At 44.0% G+C, this 27,571-nt stretch overlaps 1 pseudogene; it reads right to left on the bottom strand.

Moving 5' to 3' along the window:
• Window positions 1-1,482: 1,482 nt before the first annotated feature.
• Window positions 1,483-27,571, bottom strand: LOC129053843 (putative HERC2-like protein 3; annotated as a pseudogene).

The raw sequence follows: 27,571 nt of genomic DNA, 5'->3' as shown, positions 1-27,571 counted from the left end.
TTACTGTCTCCATGTCACGTTTTGATAATTCTTGCAATATTTTAAACTTTTTCATTATTATTTTATCTGTTATGATGATCTGTGATCAGTAATGTTTGATGTTACTGTTGTACTTGTTTTGAGGCATCAAAAACCACACCCATAGAAGACGGTGAACTTAAATGATAAATGTTGTGTATATTCTGATTGCTCCGCCAACCAGCGTTCTCCCATCACTCTCCCTCTCCTCAGACCTCCCTATTGTGTCCCTGAGACACAACTTATTGAAATTAGGCCACTTAATAACTCTACAGTAGCCTCTAAGAGCTCAAGTGAAAGGAAGAGTTGCGTATTTCTCACTTAAGTCGAAAGCTAGAAATGATTAAGATTAGTGAGGAGGGCATGTTGAAAGCCAAGACAGGCTGAAAGCTAGGCCTCTTGCACCAGTTACCCAAGAAAAAGTTCTTGAAGCGCAATTAAGTGCAACTCTAGTAAACACACAAATGATAAGAATGCAAAACAGTCTTATTGCTGATAATAGAGAATGTTTGACCAGCATAGACAGAAGATCAAAACTGACACAACATTCCCTTAAGCCAAAGCCTAATCCAGAGCAAGGCTCTAACTCTTCAATTCCACGAAGGCTAAGAGAGGTGAGACAGCTGCAGAAGGAGTCTGAAGGTAGCAGAGATTGGTTCCTGAGGTTTAAGGAAAGATGCCATCTTCATAACATAAAAGTGCGAGGGAAAGTAGCAAGTGCTGATGTAGAAGCTGCAGCAAGTTACGCAGAAGATCTAGCCAAGATCAGTGATGAAGGTGGCTACACTAAACAACAGGCTTTCAATGTAGATGGAACAACCATCTATCGGAAGAAGACGCCAGCTAGGACTTTCATAGCTAGAGAGAAGTCAATGTTTGCCTTCAAAGCTTCAAATCTTTTGTTAGGGGCTAATGAAGCTGGTGACTCTATTAGTTGAACTCGTTGAAGTCAATGCTCATTGACCATTCTGAAAATCTTAGGGCCCTTAAGAATTATGTTAACTCCACTCTGACTGTGCTCCAGAAATAGAACAAACCTGGATGGAAGTCAGCACATTTGTTTACAGCATGCTTCACTGAATATTTTAAGCCCACTATTGAGGCCTACTGCTCAGAAAAAAAGATTTCTTTCAAAATATTACTGCTCATTGACAATGTACCTGGTCACCCAAGAGCTCTGATGACCATGTACAGAGATTAAAGTTGTTTTCCTGCCTGCTAACACATCATCTTTTCTGCAGCTGCATGGATCAAAGAGTAATTTCAACTTTCAAATCTTGTTATTTAAGAAATACATTTCAGTCTCTACTAAAAAATACAAAAAATTAGCCAGACGTGGTGGCGGACACCTGTAGTCCCAGCTACTTGAGAGGCTGAGGCAGAAGAATGGCATGAACCTGGGAGGCAGAGCTTGTAGTGAGCAGAGATCACGCCACTGTACTCCAGCCTGGGTGACAGAGTGAGACTCCGTCTCAAAAAAAGAGAAAAAAAACAAAGACATACATTTCATAAGGCTATAGCTGCCATAGACAGTGATTCTTCTAATGGATGTGGACAAACTAAATTGAAAACCTTCTGGAAAGCCATCACCATTATAAATGCCATTAAGTACATTTGTGATTCATGGGAGGAGGTGAAAATATCAACATTAACAGGGATTTGGAAGAAGTGGATTCCAACCCTCATGGATGACCTTGAGGGGTTCAAGACGAGTGGAAGAAGTGACCTCAGATGTGGTGGAAACAGCAAGAGAACTAGAATTAGAAGTGGAGCCTGAAGATGTGACTTAATAGACTATAGTATACACATACTTTTATATCCACTGGGAAACCAAGAAATTTGTGTTACTTGCTTTGTGAAGACACTTGCTTTATTGTGTTGGTTTAGAACCAAGCCTGCATACCTCCAAGTATGCCTACAGCTCCCGCTCCCTGAGTGTGGGCTGGACTTAATGACCTGCTTCTGATGAGCAGAATAGGGCAAGAACGATGGAGTGTGGTCACTTCTGTGATTCAGTTACACAGGACCGTGGCTCTGTCTCGCTCCACTCTCTCTTGCTGGTGCTCCCTCCTGCGCCTCCCTTGCTCTCGAAATAAATGGGGGGAAAAAGCAGCTAATGAAAAGTGAAAATGGGCCAGGTGCAGTGGCTCACACCTACAATCCCAGCACGCTGGGAGGCCAAGGCGGGCGGATCAGTTGAGGTCAGGAGTTTCAGACCAGCTTGGCCGACATGGTGAAACTCCAACTCTACTAAAAATACAAAAATTGGCCCGGTGTGGTGGCAACCACCTGTAATTCCAGCAGCTCGAGAGGATGAGGCAGGAGAATTGCTTGAACCCGGGAGGCAGAGGCTGCAGTGAGCCAAGATCATGCCACTGTACTCCAGCCTGGGCAACAGAGCAAGACCCTGTCTCAGAAAATAAAATAAAATATTCATAGTCTTAATAATGGAAAATAAAAACATTTACTGAATGCCAAAAAATCTCCCTAAAAACCCCAATCAGTTGTGATCTACATAAAGAACAATTATGCTCTGCTTTCTAACCACAATTTTAAAGAACAAAAATATTCATCAAATGTGGGCCGGGTGCGGAGGCTCACGCCTGTAATCCCAACACTTTGGGAGGCCGTGGCAGGCAGATCATGAGGTCAGGAGTTCAAGACCAGCCTGGCCAATATGTTGAAACTCCGTCTCTGCTAAAAATACAAAAATTAGCTGGGCGTGGTGGAGGGCACCTGTAATCCTAGCTACTCAGGAGGCTAAGACAGAGAACTGCTTGAACCCGGGAGGCGGAGGTTGCAGTAAGCCAAGATCAGGCCACTGCACTCCAGCCTGAGCGACAGAGCAAGACTCCCTCTCGAGAGGAAAAACAAACAAACCGAAAATTCATCAAATGTAATAAATAAAACATATACTTTGGATTTTTCCATGTACTTAGCTTTTCTTAGAGCATCTTTTAGAATTATTGCTTCACAAAAAACACTTTGGGAAATGTTTTAATTTATTAACAAATACTGGAGGGCTAGGAAGAAGAGGTTAAAACTTTTTAAAATATACACAATGAATTACGGATACGTGAAAAAAATACAAAATTAGCCAGGCGTGGTGGCACACACCGTAATCCCAGCTACTCAGGAGGCTCAGGCAGGAGAATCGCTTGAACCCGGGAGGCAAAGTTTGCAGAGGGCCGACAAGATCCTGCCATTGCACTCCAGCCTGGGTGACAAGAGCAAGACTCCATCTCAAAAAAAAAGAAAAAGTATACATAGTAAGTTTGCACTTGGGCTACATGAAAATAATGTAAATGGCTCCTTCTCCCTGTGCATCCTTGATTCATAGGTTAAGATAACAGTAGCTGCTACATTAAGTCACGTCACTCAAAACAACTAAGCATTTTCTACATGAAGAAAGGCTGTTTTTCTAAAGGTGTTTAAACATGTTGAAGTTTTTTTAAAACTTGAGTTGTTCAATAAAAAGTACACTTCATAAATTCACATTTTAAAATAATTAGAACTACCTCATAGATGCACGGTACCTTCTAGGTTGCTAAAGACAGGCCCTGCTCAGCACAGAAGCACAAGCTCACACAGCTTCCTGGAAGGCAAACTTGAAGTACCAGAATCAAGTTCTTTCAAGTGCTAATGCTGGTGCTCCGTTCTAGTGAAAAGCCAATTTCCCTTATCATACAGTAACTGAGCACAAGTTCACCTACTGGTTTCAGCTGATTCATTGGGCAAACGCGACACGTCCGCATGTCAGAGAACTGCACGGTGATTTTGCCCTTCAGGGTGATGCGAGTCACGGTGCCTTCTCCAAACTCATCGTGCACAACTTGGCCACCCAGGCGCAGGCGACCATCGATGCCTCCAATCACGGCCAGGACCGCCATGAGGCCCCCCACTTCAGGGTTCTTGGAGTCGGGGAAGTAGTCCTCTAACTGGGCCTAGTGCAGACCAAACAGCGAGCTCGACCAGGGACACTCACGGAGCTGCCCAATCCCTACAGGTTTACCGTTCAACTAAATTAATTCTGAGACCACAAACCCACCCCTTCTGAAGGCCTTCCCGCAAAGCTGTGGGTGATGGAGCGGAGCTGGGAGTTGATGTACTTGCTGATGAACCCATTCCACTGAGTCAGGGAGTGCAGCGTGTGCAGCAGTGCCACCACCTCCTCCACCAGTGTGCTGCTGTGGGTGGCAGTCAGCGAGGCCTGAGGGCGCACCCTGCGCCGCCTCGGCGTGGACTCTGAGGAGGAAACAAGGGGAGAAGCTGCTGCACCGCTCTTCACCAGGGCACAGGGAAGGGAGACGGCCACCCACTTCTGAGTGACGGCACTACGCCGCTCTTCACCAGGGCACAGGGAAGGGAGACGGCCACCCACCTCTGAGTGACGGCACTACGCTGCTCTTCACCAGGGCACAGCGAAGGGAGTCAGCCACCCACCTCTGAGTGACGGCACTATGCCGTTCTTCATCAGGGCACAGGGAAGGGAGACGGCCACCCACCTCTGAGTGACGGCACTGTGCCGCTCTTCACCAGGGCACAGGGAAGGGAGACGGCCACCCACCTCTGAGTGACGGCACTATGCCGCTCTTCACCAGGGCACAGCGAAGGGAGTCAGCCACCCACCTCTGAGTGACGGCACTACGCCGTTCTTCATCAGGGCACAGGGAAGAGAAATGGCCACCCACCTCTCAGAGACGGCATGTCAGAGGAGCAGGTAGTGAGCAAGCTCCCCAAGAAGTCAAACAGCTTCTCCATGAGGCATTTCATGTCCCTCGCCCTTTCGGTCTTGTCCCATGACGGAAGGACTTCTTGCAACAAATGCACAGCTAAGATCTGATAAAAGAAAGTTTAAAACGACAAGCATTAAAAAAAAATCTGATTAGGAAACTACAGATTGTTATTTTCTCTTTTTCTTTTGTTTTTGAGACAGAGTCTCACGCTATCACCCGGGCTGGAGTGCAGTGGCATGGTCTCGGCTCACTACAACCTCCACCTCCCAGGTTCAAGCAATTCTCCTTGCTTCAGCTTCCTGAGTAGCTGGAATTACAGGCACCCACCACCAAACCCGGCTCATTTTTTTTGGATTTTTAGTAGAGACAGGATTTCACTGTGTTGGCCAGGCTGGTCTCAAACTCCTGACCTCATGATCTACCTGCCTCGGCCTCCCAAAGTGCTGGGATTACAGGCATGAGCCACTGCGCCCAGCCTCTCATTTTCTGTTCTCATAATGCAAGTAATCATGTGAAAATTTTGAGATTCATTACTTTACAGCCAAGTAATTACACTCAAGTTGATTAGTGATTAGGATTGTCAGGGATTTTAGAAAAAAGCAACACTACAGATGCATGTGTTTAATTAAAAAAGAATTATTTTTAGTTTAATTCTTAAGACAATTACACTACAGATTCTGTGAAGCAGATGAGTGAGTAGTTACAGGATTTACCACTTAAGAGAAAAGCAGGTAAACTAAAGGTTAGCAACTTACCAATTATCAAGGACCTCTGCCCCTTGCCTCCAGAAAATCTACCCTGTCACTTCTAGACCCTTTCTGCACTCGTTACTGAATAAAGGCCCCTGAATCTGAGGGCAGGGAACTTCAGTACATGGAGGCCTCTCTCAGGGAACTGGTTTTGCCTGGCAGCACATTACCTGTCTCTGCAGCGAGGCAGCAGTGAAGGGTGCGTGCCCTTCCATGACCTTCATGAGCAGCGTGTTCTGCTGCGGGGAGCTGAGGGCGCCGCACACCTGCGGCATGAGAGCGATGCTCCACACAAACCCCAGCGTGCACCAGCTCTGGTGTTGCTCCCTGTACACCAGCCTGTTTGGAGAAGCTGCAGGAGGGAAAATAGACATGCTTGGTAACAAGTCCCTAAAGACAAATCTCTAAAGATAAATCCTTATTTTTTATCAACTTATTTTATTTTCTACAATAAGCTCCTTTAACATACATTGCAGTTTGTAAATTAATTCAAACTAATTCAAAGTGAGAAGTGGAAGAAAGCTTTTAAGTTAGTTCAAGAAACATTTCCGAATTTTTCTTTTTTTTTTTTTTAGAGATGGGCTCTCACTATGTTGCCCAGGCTGTTCTAAAACTCCTGGGATCAAGTGTTTCTCCTGCCTTGCCCTGCCGAATAGCTGGGACTACAGGCATTTTTAAAACCTCCTAAGGATGTGTAGTAAAAGTAGTTAGGGAATTTTAGCTATGCATTGTTTCTAGGCAATAGGAAAATGATCTATAATTCAAATAGCAGTACTTTGCAACAATGCATCTATTATATTTTTAATTTCATGTTTTAAATATCTCCACAATCTTACTTATATTTAATCTGCATCACTTACTTTTTTTGTATTTTCAGTAGAGAGTTTCCAATCCAAGTTTAATACATCTGCATTAACAAAATGAGTTTTTCACTAGGTTTACACCATTGGATTCTGGCACCAGTGGGCCCACCTCTGCTCTGCCTGGCTCCAGGACTCCACTACTCCCTGAATGGAGGCTGAGGCTTGGAGGCTGGGCCCCCCGAGGGACCCCGCCCACAGCCCCACAGGACCTTCTCTCCCTCCCACCTCCCCCACCCTGCCCTCAGCTATCCAAGCTTATGAGGACACCTGCCTTCCTTCAGCACACTCACATGAGCTCACACACACACACTCTCACACCCTCATATGCATCCTCACACTCACACCCATACTAAGTTATTCAGACACACTCATGGGCACTCACACACCCATCCTCACACTCTCAGGTGCACTCACACCACTGTCGCAATCACTAACACACACACAATCCCAGTCACACGTATGCACACACAACCTACGATGCAAGCTGACACACACTCCTATGCACTCTCACATACACTTACCCCTCCCAATGCATACAAAAACTCACATATGTACTCACGCTCCTAAACACTAGTCACAACTGATTACTCACCTACTCACACCTTTACCCACACACTTTCTCACTTTACACTCACACCTATACTGTTATAACCTCCCACTCACTGACATGAGCAAAATGCTCACATTCACTCACACGCATTCACAATAACGTCACTCGTGCTCACACTGACACAAAGCACTCATACACATTTACACAAATGCTTGCACTCAATCGCACACTTACACACTTGTGCTGCCACCCACTCATACTTCCTCACACTCACCAAGCCTGACTCACACTTCATCTCATTCGCACACCCAGTAATTCCCTCACACTCATGCCCCCCTCGTGCTCACCCTCACACACACACACTGGCTCAATGCACTGATGCTTTCACTCCCACTTCACCTGAATGTAGTCACCTGCCCACTCACACGCTCTCATGGACATACACACCACTCACATAAATGCACGCATACACACACCCACACAACCACATGCTACAAACACACCGTCACACTTGCAACACAAACGCTCAGCCACTTGCCCATCGACCACTAACACACTCACTCTCATCAATATGTGCGGACTCTCCAGCACACCACTAATACACGCATGCTCTCACACACACTGGAGCACGCCCACATACCCACCCACACTCACATGTGCTCACTCTCAGTCACAGGCACACTCACCCCACTCCCTCAGCTCACATTTCTCATACTTACTCTCCACACACACAAACACTTTATGGATTAAACTGTGCCTGTCCCCCAACTTCACATACATTCGGAACCTCAGAATATGATCTTATTTAATGAGGTCTTTGTAGATGTCATTAAAGTAAGAATTTAGGTGACATCAAAAGAAACTCAATGAAAGAGTCCTTTCAGAGACAGAAAAGGACATGCAGAACACAGGGGCAGAGGCCATGTGAAGACGCAGGCAGAGACTGGCACAATGCGTCCCCACACCGAGGAAGCCTGGAGCTCCCAGAAGCTGGACGAAGTAAAGAAGGACCTTCCCCTAGAGCCTGTGGAGGGAGCATGGCCCTGCCCGCACCTGAATTTGGGACTTCTGGTCTCCAGAACTCTGAGAGAACAAATTTGTTGTTTGAAGCCAGTGTTAGGCGTTGAATTCAGAATTGCAAAATTCGTATGTTGAAGCCTTAACCCCTACCATACCTTGGCAGGTGACCTTGTTTGGAAATAAGGTCACTGCAGATGTAATCAGTTTGATGAGGCTGAATGACGTCCTTATGAAAAGGGGAGATTTGGAGGCGACTCACACACACGGAGAATGCCATGTGAAGATGACGGCAGAGATCGGGGTGTCACCTCTACAAGCCAAGGAACAGTAAAGAGACCAGCAAACACCAGAAGCTGGGGCAGAGCCCTGAAGCAGCTTCTCCCTCACAGCCCCAGAAGGAACCACCCTTGATCTCAGCCTTCCAGCCACCAGAACCATGAGAATTTCTACTGTGTAAGCCCCCAAGTTTGTAGTACTTTATAACAGCAGTGACAGGAAATGAATCCACACACATCCACACCCACCCACCCACACGCACACCCAGACACGACAAGCTTGCGGTCCCTAGCGCAGACTCCCTGGGCCCTCGATCTCTCATTCCATACATGTCTGTCGTTCCGCTTTCCACTAACATTTGCAGCAGTCCACATAAAGTCTTGGCAGCTTCGCTCTGCATGATCTCAGCATGAACTCCAGCAGACAGACAAAGAGACTGCAGTAAGTTAACAGTGCTGGTAAACATCATTGCAGTGGGGTGAATGTTCCTTTCAGTTTGTTCGGCTTCTAAAAAAAAAATCAAAATAACAAATGATATTGGGAGCCCCAGCCTCTTGGATGGTCTTACCAAGCCCAGCCATGTGAAGCTTCACATGTCTTTTAGGAACAGCTAAGAAATGTCACGAAACCTCCTCCCACAACCTGGATCTCCACAGATAGGATCTAACTTTCTTGGTGCACCCCTAAATTCTCACCTCTGCTTCCCTAGAAGTGATAAAGTGCTGACTAACTCCACATTACATGAAGAGTTCAGAGTCAGGGACCGCAGAGAAAAGGTAAAGGCAGGTAGAAGGTGGGGTGTGCTCCGGCGGGGGCTCTCACTGGAGGAGGAGGTGATGGACCGAGACTGCAGGGCAATTCCACCAGGCCTCGGCTCACTCGCTCAGATGCAGGCTCAGCACCAACCACATGAGACTCACTGGTGGTGCAGCTGCCCCCACCTGGCCACCACATTCTCAAAGAGGGGTGGGTGCACACATGAGAGGAAAATGCAGAAAGTCAGTTCTAGCCAGATTGTTGGATCCCACAGCCACTCCACACACCTGCATCGGAGGTGCTTGGGAGCTTACTTAAATTGCAGGCTCCGAGGACAGAACGCCAGCTGCAGGTGCGTCCTGACATCCCATTCTAAGGCCCAGATGGCAGTGGTGGCAGCCAGCACCTGCACAGTTTGTGGGCTGCCTTGGACTAAATGCCTTCCTGAGTCACCCACCAGAGTCGTCCTCTGTGTCCGAGTCCTCTGCTGAGGGCTGTGCAGCGACTGGCAGCTCTGCCACCTTGAGGTCATATTTTCCTTCTTTCCCCATCCTGTAGGAGTTGGTGCTGTCCGTGTCCCACTGGATTCTTATCCACCCATCCTCTCCCAGCTCACCAATCACTCGGCCTAGGCCTGGAGGAGGCCCATCCTGAGAAAGCCAAAGGAGAGATCAGTTAGGAGGGTGCGTGCCCCGCCCTGGTCCTTCCATGGCTCCCAGCAGACCTGCCACACAGATTTCGCCATATGCCACCCTGTCTGTCAGGGGCTGTCCCCAGAAACAGATTTCACCTCTCCTACAAAATGTGTGCTTGCATCATTTTAAATTAAATGGCATAAAATAACGTGATCATGCTGCTTTACCAAGGAAGTCAGGGAAATCTCATCTCAATGAGGATCCTCTAAGTCAATGCAGAGACAGGGCTTTGCAGCAAGTCCTGACCCCTCAGTCCCTCACAGGCCTTGCAAGAGCACAAACCTGAAACAAGCACCAGCACCTCCACATTCTCTTTGCTTCAGTTTCCCCCGGGCTCCAGGGGGAAGCTCTGCCTCTCACTTCTGCAGGAGAAAGCTGTTTCTAGAATGGATGCTGCTGTCTCCAGACACTGCTATTTCTAAGATGACTGTGACAAAGCCGGGGCTTACCAGCATGGCTGAGAAAAGCTAGACAGACCACGGGAAGGTGAACACTGCCCTAACTTAGCTAGGGCTGTGGTAAGTGACTTCCACCTGGGGGCACCTGGCAGAGATTTAGAAGAGGCCTGCGATGAGGGAAAATGGAGACAAGGCCACAGGCCCATGAAGTATATCCCTAACTACTGGGTTCAGGGCACTTCGCAGCACATGGCCATCAGCTCACAGGGGCAGCACCTGGGCTTCCTGCCGCAGAGCCTTCACTACACCAACTTTCAGGATGAGATTTACTCTCTTGCTCACTCTCACTCTTGTTCCAGTGACCCATCAAACTGAGCCTCATGCCAGTGAGTTTCCTGAAAAGAGCTGCCTCTCTTTCCAGACTTGATTCTGCTCAGATGCCCTACTTATGATTCCCTACTTGTGTTCACTCCCTTCAGCTGCTTGGGAACCAACACCTGTGTCGATCAACCGACACATCCTGGATTATTCCAATTTCCACCCACCAATATCATACACACCTGTGCAGAAGATAACTAATGTGTGGCTAATGTGTTCCCATCAAATCTCTGAGTACCTGATCACCCCATTTCCAGTCCACATCTCTCATGACCCTCGTTCCAATCTTCATCATGGCAGCCAGTTCTGGCCCTGAAACAGGGAGCTGCACAGGAGCCGTTTCCTTCCTTGTTTCTTCCAAAACTGTGGCAGAAGCACCTTGAGCAGAAGCATTCATATCTTCCTCAACATTGTCACAACTGGGGCCTGACAGAGCGTCAAAAACAATAGCTGAGCCAACAAGTAGCTGCAATGTCCCCTGAATACACACAAAACATTTAAAAAGTACTAATGAAGATCATAATTTTGAAGAATCCATACTATATGCTTTATCAATTAATATAATACTATCAATATTTTACTGATGTAGGATAAAAAGAAGACAAACTGAAGAACGAAATACATAAATAGGCTAAGAAAATATAAAAGATATTAAAATGCTCAGTAAAGCTACTTTCTCTACTTCTAGGAGTTACTCCCCTGAAAAAGCAAAATAACTGAGTTAGAAAGATACTCATCACATTTTTTACTAATAGAAAAACAAAGATAACTACCTAAATATCTAACAGTGGGAAACTAACAAACTTTAATCATGGTTCTGTGCAGAAGACAGCTAACAGCTGGCCCGAGATACAACCTCAGACAGGATTGCTGCAGGCTAGCCCTCGGCTGGAGTCTGGATCTCAGGAGGACTCCCCAACTCCCTAGGTGGGAGGTGTGGTTTGCTGTGCCTGAACTGTCTGTACAAACAATGTGTTCTGTGCTGAAACCTGTTTTCCTTGTACTGGAACTTGGTACGTGCCAGGCAGGGGGTACCTGTGTGATCAGCCCCGATGGAAACCCTGGGCCTGGAGTCTCTACCCAGCTTCCCGGCAGACAGCACTTGACACGGCTCAGTGCCAGGGCAGTTAAGCTCGTCCTGTGTGGATCCTGTGGAAGCTTGTACCTGCTTTCCTCTGGACTTTACCCATGTCCTTTTTCATGATTTTGCTCTGTGTCCCTTCACTGTAATAAACTATAGCCCTGGGTACAACTACATGCTGAGTCTTGTGAGTCCTCCTGGCCAACCATCAAACCTGGAGACCCCTGACAGTTGGTGCCCTGGGTGGCTACAGAGTCATCCATAGCATGAAACAGAAGCTGAGCTGCTGTCACTTGAGAGAAGTAAAACTTACCAATGGATTTGAAAATAGGAGGCTAACCCTAGGAGAGTAGGCTAGATTTTTAACCCCCCTTTTCCCACTTGCTAAACTGAGAGGGGGTGGGAGTGCGGTTCTGCTAACTCCCTTGATTTTAGTTTCTCCTCCAGGTGGGAGGGGAGAAGATCCAAACAGTCCCAAAGGTGGGCTTGGGTGGACCAAAAAATGTAAAAAGTTTGTGTTTCTCTCTCTTCCAAGAGAGCAAAAAAAGGATATTCAGTTCCCAGGGCTGGAGCAAAACTTTAGATAAACTAGTGGAGGAAATAGCCTTTCCTTTAGCCTAGCCGCTACTTTAGGGCCCCCAGGAAGGGGCCCCAAGGAAGGGACAGGAGTTGCATTCCAGGTGGATCTCCCAGTATCCCCTGGGCAGCTATACTGTTAACTCTGTAAAGACTGAATTTATTGCTAAGGGCTTGAATACATTTGCAGCCAAAACTGGGGGGAATTTTTTATTTTACATAGCTTTATGTTTTGTGGCTGTTACATGTGGATGTATACATTACGCTGGTATAAAATATTATATGCTTATAATTTCTTAAATGATAAGAAGGATACCCTGATCAGGGCAAGCTGCAAATATAGACAGATATTCATGAGACACAACCTCCTTGCTTTTTGCAGCTAGTGGGCCAGATGAAATTTAAACACATGAATACTATCAACAGAACAAGTCCCCATACTTAATGATTTGTGCTGTGATTTTCATTATTGGAACCTCTGGGGAAAAAGAAGACAACATAAAAAGGCCATTTCTCGATGGAGATATGCTTTTGTAATTTTTAAATGCAACTTTTCGTTGTTAATGAGGCCTCAAGAAATGAGATGTAACTCTTACTAGATGATTCTTTTCAGCTGTAATACACATATTAAAATATATATTTAACACAACATATAAATATATAAATTAAAAAATAATTATATATATATATACACACACACAGAGAGAGAGAGAGACAGACAGACTGACAGACAGACAGATAGAAAGATTCCCCCTGCCCCCAAGACAGGATTTCACTCCGTCGCCCAGGCTAGAGCCCAGGCTGGAGTGCAGTGGCTTGATCTCCGCTCACTGCAACCTCTGCCTCCCTGGCTCAAGCAATCCTCCCACCTCAGCCTCCCAGGTAGCTGGGACCATAGGCACACACCACTATGCCCAGCTAATTTTCATATTTTTTGTAGAGACAGGGTTTCGCTATGTTGCCCAAGTTGGTCTCAAACTCCTGAGCTCAAGCAATCCACCCACCTCAGCCTCCCAAAGTGCTAGGATTACAGCCTGGCCTGATACATATTTTTGAATGGATTAATGTGAACTCTAAGACTGATGTGATTAAAAGAGCTTGGGAAAACCTTGCTTTTTCACTGTGACTTTGACAACTGGCCCTGCAGCATCTCAGTTTTAGCCAAAGAACACCACCATAAACCAATCAGATCTAACAGACATATACAGAACATCTCACCAAAAAGAGCAGAATACACAGTCTTCTCAAATATACCACAGAACACTCTCTTAGACTGAACAGACCATATGTTAGGCCACAAAGTCTCAAATTTAAACAGACTAAAATCATACAAATTACCTCTCCAACCAAAAGGAAATGATGAGAAATTAATAACAAAAGGAAAAGTGGAAAATTCACAAGTATATGAAAATTAAACAACACACGGTAAACAATCAGTGGGTCAAAGAAGAAATCACAAGGGAAATTAGAAAATACTATGAGATGAATGAAAACACAACATACCAAAACTTCTGTGCTGCGCCAAAAGCAGGGCTAAAAGGGGCAATTATACTATAAAAGTCTGAATTTACAAAAGATGATCTCAAATCAATAATTCTACATCTGGAAGAACAATAAGAACACAATAAAAACCAAAGTTAGGCCAGGTGTGGTGCCTCACACCTATAATCCCAGCATTTTTGGGAGGCTGAGGCAGGTGGATAACTTGAGCCCAGGAGGTTGAGGCTGCAGTGAGCCATGACTGCGCCACTGTACTTCAGCCTCAGGGACAAAGTAAGACCCTGTCTCAAAACAAAGACAAAAACAAAAACAAAAAAATACAAAGCAGAAAGAAGGAAATGATAGAGATTAGAACAGCCAAAAATTAAATAGAGAATAGAAAAATAATCTACAAAACCAAAAGTTTGGTTTCTGGCAAGAACAAAAAATCTGACAAACTTTTGGTAAATTAAGAAAAAAAGAGGCCAGGCAAGGTGGCTCACACCTGTAATCCCAGAACTTTAGGAAGCTGAGGTGGGCGGATAACGAGGTCAAGAGATCGAGACCATCCTGGTCAACATGGTGAAACCCCGTCTCCACTAAAAATACAAAAAAATTAGCCGGGCATGGTGGCAGGCACCTGTAATCCCAGCTACTTGGGAGGCTGAGGCAGGAGAATCACTTGAACCCGGGAGGCGGAGGTTGCAGTGAGCTGAGACTGTGCCACTGCACTCCAGCCTGGCAACAGAGCGAGACTCCGTCTCAAAAAAAAAAAAGAAAAAAAGAGAAAAGATGCAAATAACATCAGAAATGTAAGTGGAGACACTACTACCAACATAAAAATAAAAAAGAGTATAAAAGAACACTGTGAACAACTGTACGCCAACAAATAAAATAGCCTAGATAAAATGGTCACATTCCTAGAAACATACATTACCCAAACTGACTCAAGAAGAAATAGAAAATCTGAATAGACCTGTAACAAGTAAAGAGACTCAATCGGTAATTAAAAATCTTTCAGGCCAGGCACGGTGGCTCAAGCCTGTAATCCCAGCACTTTGGGAGGCCGAGGCAGGTGGATCACGAGGTCAGGAGATCAAGACCATCCTGGCTAACACGGTGAAACCCCATCTCTACTAAAAATACAAAAAATTAGCTGGGCGTTGTGGCGGGCGCCTGTAGTCCCAGCTACTCGGGAGGCTGAGGCAGGAGAATGGCGTGAACCTGGGAGGCGGAGCTTGCAGTGAGCTGAGATCGCACCACTGCAGTCCAGCCTGAGCAACAGTGTGAGACTCTGTCTCAAAAAAAAAAAAAAACAACAACAAACCTTTCAACAAAGAAAAGCTTAGCTGGTCAACTCTACCAAACATTTAAAGCAGAATTGACACCAATCCTCAAACTCTTCTAAAAATAGAATATATGGGAACACTACCTAGTTCATTCCATGAGGCCATTATTACCCTAACTGTAAAACAATAAAATATTGCTGAAAGAAATTAAAGAGGACAGAAATAAATGGAAAGACATTCCACATTCAGAGAATGGATGTTAACATTGTTAAGATGGCACTATTCTCCAAAACAATCTACAGATTCAATCCCTAGCAAAAATCCCAATGGTCTTTTTTGCAGATATGGAAAAGCCAGCCTTGAAGTCCATATGAAAATGCAAGGGACCCAAAGTAGCCAAAATAATCTTGAGAAAGAAAACACACTTCTCAATTTTAAAACAGTACAAAACTACAATGTTTAAAACAGTCTGGTACCTGCATAATTATCAACATATAGAATTTGATAATGTAATTGAGAGTCCAGAAATAAACCTAAATATCTACAGCCAACTGATTTTTGCCAAGGGTACCGAGAACTTCAGGGAAAGAACAGTCCTCAACAAGTGGTATTGAAACAATCAGATCATCCAAAGAAAAAGGCTGGACTCTTATCTTACACTGTGTAAAAGAAATTACCTAAAAATGGACCAAAGATCTAAATATAAGAGCTAAAACTATAAAACTTACAGAAAAAAACATGAGATGAGGATAATCTTCATCAACCTTGTATTTGGAAATGGCTTTTTCCATCTATCAAAAGCATAGACGACAAAAGAGAAACAGATAAATTGAACTTCATCAAAATAAAAAACTTCTCTATCAAAGGAAATACAATCCAGAGAACAGGAGAAAATACCCTCAAATTATATATCTGATAAAGGTCTACAGATCTGTGAAGGTCTAGTATACACGAAATTTTTAAAGAGTCTGAGGACTGGTGTTAATTCTTCTTTAAATATTTGGCACACTTATATAGTGCATTTATTGGTACAACAAGAAGATGACGACAAATAACCCTATTTAAAAAGGAGAAAGGGGCTGGGTGCAGTGGCTCACACCTGTTATCCCAGCACTTTGGGAGGCCAAGGCAGGCAGATCACCTGAGGTCAGGAGTTCCAGACCAGCCCGGCCAACATGGCGAAACCCCATCTCTACCAAAAATACAAAAATTAGCCCGGTGTGGTGGTGTGTGACTGTAATCCCAGCTACTTGGGAGGCTGAGGCAGGAGAAGCGCTTGAACCCAGGAGGCAGAGGTTGCAGTGAGCCGAAACCCCATCTCTACCAAAAATACGAAAATTAGCCCGGTGTGGCGGTGTGTGACTGTAATCCCAGCTACTTGGGAGGCTGAGGCACGAGAAGCGCTTGAACCCAGGAGGCAGAGGTTGCAGTGAGCCGAGATCGTGCCACTGCCCTTCAGCCTGGGCGACAGAGTGAGACTCCGTCTCAAAAAAATAAAATAAAAAATAGAGAAAGGGACTTGAATAGACATTTCTCCAAAGAAGATATACAAATGGCCAACAAGCACAAACATGTAAAGAAGCTCAATGTCATTCGTCATTAGTGAAATGCAAATCAAAATCACAATGAGATACCACTTCACACCCACTAGGATGGCCTTAATCCAAAAAAAAAAAAAAAGAAAACCACAAAAAATAGTGTTGGCAGTGAAGTAGAGAAACTGGAATCCTGCAATCCTGCCCACTGGTGGTGGGAATGTAAAAATGATACGGCACTGTGGAAAAGTTTGGTAGTTTCTTAGTAAGTTACACACAGTTGTACCATATGACCCTGTAATTCCAGTCCTAGGTGTATAATCAAAAGAACTAGAAACAAGTGTTCAAACAAGTATTTGTATATAAATGTTCCTAGCAGCACTATTCACAAAAGTCAAAAGGCAAAACCAACCCAAATGTCCATCAACAGATAAATGAATAAACAAAATGTTATTACATATTCATACAATGAAATCTTTTTCAGCCATAAAAATAAAGTACTGATATATACCAAATGAAATAACCCAGACACAAAGGCCACAAACTGTATGATTCCATTTATATGAAATATCCAGGATATGCAAATCTATAGACAGAGAAAGCAGATTTGTGACTATCAGGGGCTGGAGAGCAGGGTGAGTCAGGACTGATGGCTAAATGGGGTGCATTTATAGTGATGAAAAAGTTCTACAACTAGACAGTGGTGATGACTCTAGAAAATTGTGAATATATTTAATACCGCTGAATTGCGATGTTAAAATGCTACACATTCTGCTATTTGTGTCTTACCATAATTTACAAAAAGCTTAAAAAAAAAAAAAAAAGAAATCAAAGCAAAATCTTGACGTTTTCCCAAAGGCTCTCAAGCCGGTGCAGACCTACCAATCAGGCGCAGTGCCGTCTGAGCGAGGGCCAGCGTGCTGGAATTGAGCAGGAGGTCGACATTGTTTGTGCCGTGCTGCAGGGTGAGCATGCTGAGCATCACCAGGAGGAAGCGGGCTTGCGGGATGGTCCCCAGGCTCGGTCCTGACACGTTCTCATTGGTGATGGTTTGCAGGGGAACCGGCTGGATACCTAATAAGCATTGACACCCACTGACATTTCTTGTGATGGATACAAGAATAAACGTAACGCAGAAAGCACGGGCTATTACTTTAAACATCTGACTAATAAGCATTGACACCCACTGACATTTCTTGTGCGTGGATACAAGAATAAACATAATGCAGAAAGCACGGGTGATTACTCTAAACTTCTGACTATTTTTCAGTGGTTTCCACAGAGTGGGCAGCTCTGTCATGCTGCACGATGGGTCTACCCCCTGTATTCTGTGCACAGGTCGTTCCATCTGTCTATAGGACTTAGCATGGTGCTCTCTGAATACCCTGGTGCCCTATTCCATTCCTTCCATTTCAAATATAAAAGTTATGCCTCACTTTTCCTCCACAAAACCAATCCAATCAACTCTCTGTAGATGCTCAAACTATACAGGAAATAAATATTAATATAGGACACAGACACTTTAGGATATGTGGTGATACACATAAAAATGTAAAAATGTAAAAATGTTATACTAGAGTACTTCAACATTGTGTCTCCTGCTAAATTTTAAAGTTTTGTTTAAAATCTGAGAAAGCTGACAGCAGCATAGATTATACAAGTACAAAGTACAAACACAGTCTTCTCAAAAGCAAAAATTGGCATTTGCAAGTTTCCACAACATATAATTAAAGGCAAACTATAAAATAACATTGATGCAACTGCTGACTCACCAAACTCTTTAAATTTGGCACTGGCATCCATCAAAACATTTCGAATGTTCTGAACAGCCCAAGCATACAGCTTGCCAAAGGTGACTTCCAGCAGCATCCGATTAAAAGGTGGGATCAAATCAACATCCTTTAAACAATCAGTAAGAGGTTCCCTTTCAAATAAAGATAAAGAATTTGACTCGGGACACTGCCAGACTTCTAACTGTTACAGAACAACATTTTGTTGCCGCAGCTTCCTTAATTAAGAAAAATATGCTAACGTTTTACCCTATATCGATCCCCTCAGGAATAAGTCTTTGCCATCCACAAAACATCGCATACTGCACAGATGGAAGTAAGAAATTCTTGCTCACCAGTTTTAAAATTGTATCTATCCCTTCCAGGCGAATCTCTGCTCTCTCCAACTGCAAAATATCAATGCATACAGTTAAGTGTTATGTATATTACCCAATGCAGAGATGCATTTCTCATCAAATGTTACCTGTTTTAGTAGACACTTTCTCATTTTTTCCACATCCACCGGTTCCGCCTTAAGGGCAAATTCAGCAATTGTACTGAGGAGTGGAGACTGCGGATAAAGACCCTGCACATTCTGCTTCAACCACTTGTATTTGTGAACACCTGTAACAGTACTCAACAGCAGCTGCCATTTGTCCTAACAAAGGAAAACCATTTTCATCATTTGTCTACCCTATTTAATATTAAACTGTGCTCTAAAAGTTATTCAAGTAAAATATAAATAATGCTCATAGGTTTAAATTGGTTAAAATGTTAAATTTAGTCATTAATACATGGTTTTAAAACTATGCTATAAATATAAGTGAATTTATAATCTCTATACTAATATATGTTGGAACAGGCTAGCTTGGCATACAAAGTTAAGTTATGGTTCATTTTAATGGCCACAGGGCCCAGCACTGTTTCTGGAACAAAGAATATATTTAAGGAACGAATGGTGAATAATTAATGATACAATCTAGTACCAAAAATAAAAGGAAACCCTTCTCCAGCTACAGCTCTGACCAAGACATCATAAGTCAAGTTCATGAAGCATCACTGGGGCCATATTTCTAACAATCGCCCATCCCTCCCTCTGGATGCTCAGGTACAGAGGTACGAGACTGTGGATTCCTTTGCTATGTGCTATGATTCTATTCAGCCAACCTCAGAATCACAGAAAATACTGCACCTTGGGTGATTTAATTGCAATGGGTCTCTTGTCCACATTTATTGGACTGTGAGGCAAAATGCAAGCTTCTTCTAAATCACTCCATTTCCAATTTTTTCTTCATCATCTATAGATTCTGGCTTCTTAGGAACTGTGTTTTAAAACATCATTCACTATAAAAATCATATACTTAAATATTAATTTTAAATTAAGAAATACTTAGATGTACATGAAGGACAAATATTTCATTCAAATAAACATCTGAACAACATTATAAATTGCAATGCTCAACAACAAGAGTGAAATGATCACCCTGGCAGAACAAAAAGACAAAGTGAGAGTGCAACAAGGGGAGAAGCCCCGAAGCAGGGGAAGCCCGGCAGCCAGCAAGCTCTTCCTCAAGTGCCAGAGAGTGAACATTTGAGTCTTTCAGGCCATGCAGTCTGTTGCAAATACTCAACTCTGCTGCTGCAGCACAAAAAGTAACCACAGATAAAGCAATAGGTGTGGCCGTGCTCCCGTAAAACTCTATTTATGGTGCTACAATTTTAGCTTCATGTAGTTTTCATGTGTCAAAAATAATATACTTCTTTTAATTGTTAAAAAACAATTTCAAACTGGAAAAAAAAAAAAAGGTCTTAGTCCATGGGCAACACAAAGCAAGCAAGAGGTGGAATTTGGCCCACAGTTCCTGGCTTGTCCACCCTGGTCCAGTTCAGTGGTTCTGTTAGTGTGTAACTGAATCAATTGAATTCACTGTGATATGTGGAATTTCCTCCCTATATTTTATCTTTTAAAATTTTTGGTCTAAATCTCCTCAGCATATAATATAAAAAATAAGCAACATGATAATACACCTGGGCAGTAAAGAGCTAACATAGCAGGCCGGGGTTGCTCAGACCCTGCAAATTCCCAAGGAAGGTCTGTCCCTTCAGGATTGGTCCTTCTTCTAGGAGCTGAGCTCTGAGCCCTTGGAACACCCTGCCTGATAAGTTTTTTGGTATACCTGACACCCAGGACCTTGTGGCAGTGGTCTGGCCAGGTAGTTTATGCTAATGACGTGACTTGCGAGGGACCACTTGTTTTTGCACCGGGGCACTGGAGTCTGAGTAATTGAGGTCAGTCACATGGGCACTGCCTGCATATGTGACTGGCCCCCAACAAAAACTCTAGACTCGAGGCTCAGGTGCGCTGGCCCGGTTAACATTTCTTCACACATGATGTGACACACTTGCTGGGAGAGCTAAGCACATCCACGTGACGCCACTGGGGAGAGACACCAAAGCTTGGGCCTAGTTTCCTCTGGACTTCCCTCCATTCACCCTTCCCTTTGCTAATTTTAATCTGTACCATTCTTGCGGTAAAAAAAAAAACAAAACACAGCTGTGAGTTTAACAGCTCTTCTGGGTCCTTTTAGTGAATCATCAAGCCTGAGAGAAGGCTCGGGGATCCCTGACACAGCAACAGGAATATTAATCACTTAATCTTTTCAAGTTACTTAATTTCCAAAAAAAAGAAAACCAGCTTGAAACAGCACACAATAAATCTATAAACCCACAAGAAACTCTAAGAGTGACAGTGTGGGCTCAGCACCCACGGATATGAGATGGCAAATGGTGGAGTCTCTCTCCCTCATGCTGAGACAGCCTGTCTCCTGGGCCCGGGCTGAGTTCCTGCGTGCCTGGGTTAAAGGAATCACAGAAGTGTGACTGCTGTGACTTCCTGATCCAGAGCACCCCTCGGATTCAGACAGGCTGTTATGGTGTAGGGTTTGTTCAGGAACAATCAAATTAGGATGGCTTCTAAAACACTTTAGTCTTTCATAAGCTTATTGTTCAAAACACCCATCAGAAACTCAGTAATTAATACTGTTCAATAAGCAGGTTTGTGAGTAAATCAGTATAAGTCTTAAGAATATGATCAGAGGCCAGGCGCGGTGGCTCACGCCTGTAATCCCAGCACTTTGGGAGGCCAAGGCAGGCAGATCACGAGGTCAGGAGATCAAGACCATCTTGGCCAACATGGTGAAACCCCGTCTCTACTAAAATACAAAAATTAGCCAGGCATGGTGGCACGTGCCTGTAATCCCAGCTACTTGGAAGGCTGAGGCAGGGGAATCGTTTGAACCCGTGAGGCAGAGGTTGCAGTGAGCTGAGATCGCTCCACTGCACTTCAGCCTGGCGATAGAGCAAGACTCCGTCTCAAAGAAAAAAAAAAAGGATATAATCAGAAATTTCTGTAGTTTATTTATAATCACAAGTGACTAAATTCTAAGCATTTTTATTCAAATTTGGATTTAATGCAAAAAGATTTTTCTGTACCCTTACACAGCTACTTCCAGGAAAATGTCAGTAACTCTTTTAGCTTCCCTTTATAATTCTCCATGTATCAGAATACTCAATATTTCCAAACAAAAAACATTTCTTTAGAAGAATGGCAATAAGTTTAAATGTTCCCATTATATCTCATTACCAGGATAACTAATAAAATAAAAACACTTCCTTGTTCCCATCAATTTAGTAAAGATTACTTACATTTTCAACATCAATTTACTAGTAATCAAATCATACCACACTCAATTCCTAAACTGCCTCTTGGAAAAATAAGCGAGATTTCTGTATTTAATCATAACTATACATAAAAATGATGGCAGCAGGTAGAAATGTCACATGGAATTAACAGTAGAGAAACTTCACTCTGAAATCACAGGTCCAGCGCAGCAGGGTGAAGCACATGCTTTAATAGTATCTTCTGTCCTTTTACATTCTTACCTCTCTTTTTCCTTCATTCTCGAATTATCTTCTGAGCTATCCTCCTCCAACGGGGCAAAGAACTTAACGATTTAAACTTAGACATTATAGAGAGGTCATTACAAACACCAGGTCTCAGTTCATTAAAGGGGAATCTCAAACGTTCCATGACAGGAGCACAGACCTCCTTGTAAGAACGGCCCTGTTCTTGATGAGTCTGCAAAGTTAACCAGGAAAAGACAACTTTAACAACAAATATTTCAGTAACTGTCTGCAAAGCACAGAATAAAAAGAATTAAAATCTATCACCTTAATGAGCGAACATTTTGCTTGGCAGACAACTCTACAAACATCCACCACTGACTTAGGCAACGTTCTGTGCTTTACTTGCTCAATACCAAGTGCACCTGCATGAACTAAAGATAATGCCACATGACCTGCAAAAAGACATTTAAAAGAAGGGCAGGGAAGGAATGAATATGTACTGCAGGTTAGTCGAGGGATCTGCAGTGTAGCTAAAGTACACAGATATTGAGCTCCTTACCTAAATCTTCATGTTTCGAGAGGCAACATAACAGCAAGCGACCGACCTCTTCCACGGGATGCTCGGGGGGAAACATGATCAGTGTGGTCAAATGGCACTGCCTACAGTACCTTTCTATTTGACACAAAAAGTCCTGCAACAGAAACAGCTGGAGGTAACTTCAGGGCCACCCAGTGAGTCTTCACAAATTTTAAACATGCCAAAGCTTCTGGTGCACTTGCAATCAGTAATGCTTCTGAAGCCTCGCTAGCATGTTAACACAATCAGGTTCTCACCTCAAAACCCTCCAAATAATACATGAAACAAAGTCTGTGCTATGTTAACCAAAGAGCACATAAGTATTCCCATGTCAAAGTCCCCAGATAAACAAAAGCACTGAGGTGGCAGTGGGGGCAGGCCTAGCTCACCTTCACGTTGTGATCCTGAATGTTATTGTCTGCAATGGCTGGCAGAAATGCCTGCGAATGGTCCCCCAGGGCCCGTCTGTGGGAGCAGGGTCGAGATTTGCTGGCAGGTGTGCCCACTGGGAGCTGCAGTGGTCCTCATCTTTCTCCTCGTTGTAGCTGTAGTGGATCTGGCTGGTCTGCAGGCCTCCAGAGAAGATGGATGACTGAAGCCATTCTAGAAAATGCACATGCAAACATGAAACAGAAACTCAAGTGCACAACTCAAAATAAATGCTAAAAAAAAAAAAAAAAGATGCTCAACTAAACACTCAATTTAGAAGGTGAAATTCAGCATCATTCATATGAAAGAGCTCCACCTAACATGTTTACACAGCTTGACTTATAATTCCTCTATCTACGTGAACACACTTTCTGGTGATTCCACACACCTCAGGCATGGCATCAGAACTCAGGATCATAGTTCCAGTCCAACATTCTCTGGATACCTGTGCTCTGCCTGCAACTGCCTGGTTCCACATATACCGCGTGAAGACTGAGTTGCACATTCTAACAGGGAGGGCAGCAAAGGGCACTGCTGACACAATTAATCACAGGATTTCGAGTCTGAAACTATGTGCAACGGATGACTATGGGGGTACCAGGGAGACTGGAAGACAGACCACCGCTATTCTGAGGGTCAGTAAGGGACTTGTGGAAGCAACAACTGAGCTAAGATGAGGAATAAGACCTAGACGCTGAGTATCCAGGCAGGGAACAGCACCTCTGAAGGGTCTCTACAAAGAATTACATCCTCAGGGTAAGCTACGTATTCCTAGAGCCCTTATAAAGGAACAAAAAGGAGAAAATATTTAACAAACACACAATCTTTAATGAAGGATAGATCCTTGGAGATGGGAGGGCCGATGAACTGGAAAGGAGACCTGTGCGTGGTGCAAGGCACGGGATCGGCCAGTGAGAATGTTAATTACAACTGCTTATGGCAACTTCAGGGAGTGCACCACTATAGATCTCTAGTAACGATCTGTGTTATCAAATACTGCTCCAAATCCAAGCAATCAAAGCGGGCATGCACTTAGTGTTCTTTTACTGGACATTTAGATTTTAGAGCACTCAGGAGCATTCCCCAACCCACCACATTCGTTCTTCTGAAACACTAATCCAATGCCGACTCTCTCTGGCCCTCTCTCTTTAAGCACAGGACAGCCCCTCCTTACTGTTGCAAGATAAGCCTCTGAGCCTCCTGTGGATCGGACCCACCTGCCAGGGCCCATGGCACCCTCTGCCCTGGAGCTCGCCAGCCCTGCCCTCCTTGCCAATTTAAACAAAGCCCATCTTCTGGCAAGCAATGAGCCTTGAGGAGGAGGGAGGGAAGCAGACACCTCACAGGACACCACAGGCAGCCCAGCACCCAGCACTGCACAAAGGTCCACCCAACAGGGGGGCTGTGTGGACACCAAGATCCTCCTTCCCCGAAAGCCTCTGCCACACCCACTCTCGCAAGCAGCAGGAAAGCCCTGCTCCTCTCAGCAGTGCCCTTGACACTCCTGTGTTTTCTGCCCAGAATGCTCCCTCACACAATTTCAGGACTGCTGCCAATGCGAAGCCTTTCTTCTCCCAGAATCATGTATGAACGTCTCCATTTCACCATTCACCACCTTGTAACGTGACCTGCTTAGAATGCTGGCTCATCAACAAGCAGCAGCTGAAGGCAGAGGCATGTCCTATCCATCACTGCATCCTGAACACCTCGCATGGTAACGGCACCAGAAAGCAGAGGCGTGTCCTATCCATCATTGCATCCTGAACACCTCGCATGGTAACGGCACCAGAAAGCAGAGGCATGTCCTATCCATCACTGCATCCTGTACACTTCGCATGGCAACGGCACCAGGCAACTGCTCAACAGAAGCTGCTCACACGGACGGACAGACAGACAGACGGGAAATGCACAACTACATGAAGGAAAATGTAAACCCATCTTAGGAGACAGGAAGAAGCTTATTATTTTAGGTGGTTACAAAGGCTGCCATCCTGAACTATAACTGACTTGAGCCTGGTCTGGTAAAAACGCAGTCCTCAAGTAGAATGCTGTTCCCTGAGAGGACAGCTGATCCACATTCTGTGCAATTTCTGGGCATGCAGGCAGAAAAAAGCCATGCTGAGCCCATCAGGCAGAGGCTGCAATACATGAGAACACCACAGGGTAGACGGGTAGACATTCCTGCACACTTTTTAGCTTCCTCTGCAGCAACAGACCATGAGGGCAAATGACAGCCACTCACAGCTGTTTCTACCTGATTCAGTCTCACTATCCTTATTATTATTATTTTTATCATCATCAACCGTGTTGAATCCTCCTCTCTTTTTTTTTTATTGAGATGGAGTCTCGCTCTTGTCACCCAGGCTGGAGTGCAATGGCGCGATCTCGGCTCACTGCAACCTCCGTCTCCTGGGTTCAAGCAATTCTCCTACCTCAGCCTCCCGAGTAACTGGGATTACAGGCACCTGTCACCACGCCCAGCTAATTTTTGCATTTTTAGTAGACATGGGGTTTCACCACATTGGCCAGGCTGGTCGCAAACTCTTGACCTCAAGCAATCCACATGCCTCAGCCTCCCAAAGTGCTGGGATTACAGGCATGAACCACTGTGCCTAGCCCTCTCCCATTCTTAATGGCACTTACAGTTCAAAAAAAATAATCTGCTGATCAGCAAAAAGCAAAGATTTTCTTACTGGCACATTCAATCTTGACAGGAGACAGCGGTGTGCTCATTGCTAAACAGGAAGCATGTAATCCGAGAAGCAGGCCCACATTCCTCTCTGTGTGTATCAGAGGTGAAGAGAGACTCCCCAGATCTGGTATGGTGACAACTTCTTGGTGAGGCTGGAAAAATAAATTCCATCATCAATCTGAGGAAACAGAATTAATTAAAAACATAAAACCAAAAGGACAGCTCTGTCCTGCAGCTGTACCTCCATGTAAGCCCAGGGGTGCTCTGGGCATTCTGCCTCTCCATAGTGTAATGAGTTGATGCTGCTGTGCCCAAGTAACAGCAGATACCACATAAACCCACATGCCCAATAAAGCAGGCAGCAACCGCACAGCCCTACTGCAGAAAAACTAAAGCACAGATACGTGATTTGGCTACAATATTCCTTAGGAATCAGTTTCCAAAGTGACTGTACACCACGCTTCAGAAAGTATAATGAATTGTTACATGCACAAAGAACACACTGGGCAACAAAACTATGACAAGTATTCGATGACAAGTATTAGCGGACTGTGACCACACATGTAGAGGAAATGAAATTTATTCTAACAAAAATCTGAAAAAAGCAAGAGTTCAACTTTTCCAGTCACAGAAGATATTTACAGCAAAGTTAATTCTCCCCTTCATAAAATGCTTTAAGCCCTGCCCTAATGGCATTTAATACATTTTATTACTTGTGGATACCTAGAAAGCTAATCCCAATATATAAATTCTATGTGTTCGTGAATACATAGTAAGGACAAATTTCTATTGTAAAGAATTACACTTGTACATAGTTCTTCCCAAAAAATACGTACCTCAAGATAATAAGCCATTCCAAATTTCTACATAAGACCAAAGTTTAACCTCTTTTCTTGTGGAACACTGTCTGTATTTCTCACAATTGATCATTTAAAAAACAATCTTTCAAGACCAGTACATCACAGATCTCAACAAGAATAAATGTAAATTCATTTATGACAAAACTTCTAAAGGATCTTTATATTTATCTCTAATGCCCCCCAAAAGACTCAGATATCAGTACTTCTAGATCCAAATATTCCTATCACAAACACACAGAGGGTATCCCCTGCTATCCTCTGCATCACTCAAGGCATACAGCCTCACCTCCAAATATTGGCCAACACAAAACACGTGCATGGATTCCCGGGTGTCTTCAAACTGCAAAGCAGCTTCCAAAGCTACCACTGGGTCTTCCCCTGCAAACTGAGCTGAAACAAAAAGGGAAAAAGCAACATGAGTTCAATTCAGCTTGCCTGGAGAGCTATAGGAGAAATAGTGAGTAGGAAATAAGTTAGGTGCTTAACTCAAAAGTGAGGGTTACCAGAGTATAATGACCTCCCACTGTCTCCCAGGGTTGCCTGGGCCGACTCAGAACTTGAAATGAGTTCCAAGTATTAAAACAAAAATGCATAATGAAAGGAAATTCTTCAAATGTGCTCAATTTGTTGATAAGACAGACACCAAAGCCACCGATACATTAAAGTATGCAGGGGCTGGCACAAAACTAAAGAAATCATTTATAAGCCAAATACTCTGCTTAGAATGATACAGGCTGTAACTTTTAACCAGGAAATAAGAAGTGTAATCTTACCAAGAATACTATTTCCTGTTAACGACTGTGTCTGGAAGTCCTTTATATCATACACTTTCCCATCAATCACAGTCCAGAAGCCTCCATCTTTATTATGGTTCTCCAAATCAGCTTTGCGTATAAGTGTCACTTCCTCATTATTTCTACAGTTCTGACCTGTAAAAAA

This window comes from Pongo abelii, chromosome 16 (genome assembly GCF_028885655.2).
Source record: "Pongo abelii isolate AG06213 chromosome 16, NHGRI_mPonAbe1-v2.0_pri, whole genome shotgun sequence".
Classification (NCBI taxonomy): Eukaryota; Metazoa; Chordata; class Mammalia; order Primates; family Hominidae; genus Pongo; species Pongo abelii.
This window is presented reverse-complemented; position numbering and strand designations above follow the sequence as displayed.